At 31.7% G+C, this 4,495-nt stretch overlaps 1 long non-coding RNA gene across 1 annotated transcript; it reads left to right on the top strand.

The window, feature by feature from the left end:
* Window positions 1-2,082: 2,082 nt before the first annotated feature.
* Window positions 2,083-3,220, top strand: LOC135195479 (uncharacterized). The gene is made up of 2 exons (XR_010310150.1): window positions 2,083-2,630; window positions 3,071-3,220. It is a non-coding gene; the product is annotated as an uncharacterized LOC135195479 (long non-coding RNA).
* Window positions 3,221-4,495: the final 1,275 nt, after the last annotated feature.

The raw sequence follows: 4,495 nt of genomic DNA, 5'->3' as shown, positions 1-4,495 counted from the left end.
TGACGAACTATCGAATTGTTATTATTGATCTTATATATATATATATATATATATATATATATATATATATATATATATATATATATATATATATATGAATAATTATCACATCAGACCGTGATTCATATATATAATTCGAACTACAAATGTTCTTTAATATCTAAATTCACTCTACCTCGGAATTGATATATTTTCATATATGTACCGAAAGGGAATTTTTTAGTTGATAATAATTTCGTCCCCCCATGGGATCGAACCACCGTCCAAGTGGACGGGAACGAAACCAGGACAGACAGTGACGCTATCCAATCAGCCAACAGAGACTCTGTTGGCTGATTGGATAGCGTCACTGTCTGTCCTGATTTCGCTCCCGTCCACTTGGACGGTGGTTCGATCCCATGGGGGGACGAAATTATTATCAACTAAAAAATTCCCCTTCTGTACATATATGAAAATATATAAATTCCGAGGTAGAGTGAATTTAGATATTAAAGGACATTTGTAGCTCGAATGATATATATATATATATATATATATATATATATATATATATATATATATATATATATATATATATATATATATATATATACATACACGTCATGTGTGTTCCTATAAACTGAATTTCAAAAGATCTGGTAAACAGGAGCTTAAGTCCTTTCTAATTAGTCTGAGACAGAAGCCTTAATGTCTTCTTATCTCGAATTCAGTAAATATTCTGTGACTGTTTCCTCTCCGACATCTTTCGTAAACCAGGAGGGATTTCCGGGTCGCTAAAGATTGGCAAGACATCTGGACTGGAATCCTATTTCACTTGGATTCCTGACGGATTTTGCGGATAAAGTTACAATTTCCCTAAAGGATTTTCCGTTCGCTGTGTAAACAAAGGGAAAAGTATCAGTATTCGTTTGCATAAGAAATCTAAAACGTGTAATTGTCTTATATGACGGAGTTTGTCTCTGTATTCTGAAAATTATACTAAATGTTAATTATTTCTGCAAATATTCAAACATTTTATTTCTTAGTTCTAGACATATGAGTTTTAATCTATTCCACTACTTGAACAATATGTGGCCGCACCTTATATCATTACGGATTTGACAATTAACTTGTTATCACATTAGGCCTCTGGTAATGTATCATCAAACAAATAACTGTTCATTTAGTTGCACAAGATTAACACAAGCCCAGGAGAGAGTCTAAAGTGCAACACAGGAATGTAATCTTAGGAGCGGCACTTGATCAACAGTCTGTCCAACAACTCGTCCCTTTTCTATTTCGACCACGATTCGGCTTTAAAACAAAGAAGTCACCCCATTTCACTCGATGGAAACCAGCCCCCTTGTTAACCATCGCATCGCAGCAGGGCCGGAAGCTGCAATCTCTCCCAGGTCAAAAGCGGGAGGTCTTCTCATGCTTCCATACCCTGATTTGTATTTATTATTTATTTATTTATTTTACTGCTTTAAGGGGCGCCTGTTTCTTTCCTTTTTGGTACGGACTATGTCGAATATCTTTTTAAAGGAAAATGAATAATGATTCAAACAGTCGCATGAAAACGGAGAGCAGCACAAAACTTTCATTATGCGTGAATAATAAATGTCAAGATAGTGAACACACCTGTTTTGATATTGATAATTTTAATGTACACCCGGTATATTTTTCAGTCTAGAAGCAATATATATATATATCTATACATATATATATATATATATATATATATATATATATATATATATATATATATATATATAGAATAAAGGTTTTTTGCCATGAAGGAAAAAATGAAAAAGCGTGATCAAGTTATTCATATATACATATATATATATTATATATATATATCTATATATATATATATATCTATATATCTATATATATATATATATATATATATATATATATATATATATATATATATATATATATATATATATAGATATATAGATATATATATAGATATATATATATATATATATATATATATTATATATATATATAATATATATATATCTATATATATATTAATGATATATATATATATATATATATATATATATATATATATATATTATATATATGTGTGTGAAATAAATTTCATTCTATGATTTTAAATTTATTATTGCCTTTATGTATAATTAATGTATTATTATTTTGCCTCTAGCCTCTTTTGCTATTTATTTAAAAAAACATAGAAGGCAAGGGAGTTTAGAGGTTGTTTGTCAATAGATGGCTCTGCTGTCCAGTTTTACTTTATCTTCCAGTTTGAAGATCCTTGGAGAAAAATCAGCAGAGTATTTACCTTGAGGAAAACTGATGGAGAAAAGGCAGTCTTTTAACAACTCTCATTGTATAAAGTGTGGAGCAGTTATTGGCCATGGACTTATATTAACTGCTCATCATCATTTACATAATTTGGCTGTTTCTGGTTTCAATGAAGAATTTATCAAGGAATTTATAACCAGCCATGGAGTGACTTAATCTCTTCGTCCCGCTCTGCGACAACGATTTGCTACCTCATCAACATCGTGGATTATATGTCTTCGCCCTTATGGGAACCGTCATCATTACCCCCACTCTTTGGACAGAAGACTACTGTATCGACTACTTAAGGATATAGCCTCTTAAACCCCGTAAGTCCTTCTATGTTTGTGGCATATTTAGTGATTTAGGTTTTGAGGTCCAATTATCTTTAATTATTCAAAGTAATTATCCAAATCTCATATCCCATTTAAAAATTAAGGCTCTATATTCTTAAATATTTACGTGGGTTTTAAGTTTATCCACTTAATGATATTAATTTTGTTGTAAGGTTATGTTCGTTATGGTAGTACCTTTAACTTTGTAATTGTTTGAATAGGTATATCATTATATTTTTTAGCCTTACTTTAAACGTTAAGAGATGTTTTAATTATATTATTGTATTTTCTTGTTGGCATGTAATCGCGTATTCAGGGTGTGATTTTCGCATTTTAGTTTTGAGGTGTGATTGTCACAATTTAATTTATTTTACCCGTGTTTACCGTTGATTTGCTTGCAAGGGTTATATTTCGTTATTTTTGTTATTTCACAGATTTTGTAGAGCTGGTCGGAATAGGCTGGGGAAGTAGATCCTTCCACAACTAAAAACCTTAGTGGATCTATTCTAGTGACATTGGTGCTAGGGTCTTATTTAAACATTGAAGATCTTTATACTTTTTGTAAATAAATGTTAATATTTTTATTGTTGTTGTTTATTAGCCCTGTGTGCCATGTCTGCCTTCAGCATTCATTATTTTCGACATGGCGCCCGAACAGGGACTTGAGATTAGTAGTCTTAGGTTAGCATAATTCATAGGTGGATCTTAGTCGCAGAGCGGGGGGGTTTTGTTGCTCTTAATTTCTTTTACTAATTTTTCATTATTTTGCATATTGTTTAGTGTACTTATTTATCACCACTTGAAATGGCTAAAGAATTAAGTTTTTTGAAAGCTAATAGAGGCGTTATTAGGGCTCAAGTAACTAAGTCTTATAATAGTATACGTGACTTTGCTGATTTGTCTTCTTCTCAAAAGGCTGCGTTAATTTTAAAGTTGAAAAGGTTTCGTGATGAATTGCTGGTGTTGGATAACAAGATTTTGTCGTTGTCTTGGTCAGATACTGAAGATAAGTCTGTTCTGGAAAGAGAATATGATAACATTCAGGAGTATAAGGACAAAATAATTGAAATGTTGTGTATCTTGGAAGCTCCAGTTGCCACAGACACCCGTAATTTGGTTGAGGTTTCGCGCAGTTTGTTAAGGAGTCCGACAGCACCATTGCCTGTGTTTTGTAGTACAGAAGGTGAAAGTTTAGAGTTTTTTTTAAGACAATTTGAGGAAACTGTTAGTAAGTTTTTATACACGGATTATGATAAATTGCTGCTATTGAAGCAGCAAATATCGGGTAAAGCTTCCTTTTTAATTGACTCTTTAGAAGCTGATAAACAAACTTACTCTTGTGCTACAGCCCTTTTACGATCAGCTTTTGCTTCTACTATAACTCAGAAGTTTAATGTTATTTCACAGATGTCTACCATGACATTAAGTTATGATTCGGAACCATTTCAGTACATTAGCAACATTAGGAAAGTTCAAGAGGCATTTAAAACTTTGAAAATAACTGTTGATGACGTGATGCAGTATTTTTTCTTGAAAGGTTTGAATGATACTTTCAAAAATCAGCTGATACAAGTAACTAATCAAACACACCCTGGTCTTGATGAAATTGTTACTAGATTTTTTGATGCAAATGAAGATATGCGTGTGCAAGACAGTCATATAAGGCTAGGAAAAGTAGAGCCGATGTTAAAGTTTCATCTCCAAAATTGCACAAGAAATCAAATGTTATCAATTTGGCCAGTAAAGTAACCTTACTTGAGGAAATTAATCCATTTGAAATTTGTACAGTTTGCAGCGATGTTAAAGGTAAAGAAAAGCATCCTATAAATAAATGTTCTTCGTATCAAAGTGCTAAAGAC

This window comes from Macrobrachium nipponense, chromosome 16, assembly GCF_015104395.2.
Source record: "Macrobrachium nipponense isolate FS-2020 chromosome 16, ASM1510439v2, whole genome shotgun sequence".
Classification (NCBI taxonomy): Eukaryota; Metazoa; Arthropoda; class Malacostraca; order Decapoda; family Palaemonidae; genus Macrobrachium; species Macrobrachium nipponense.
The sequence above is the reverse complement of the archived record's forward strand: the minus strand, read 5'-3'. Positions and strand labels throughout refer to the sequence as shown.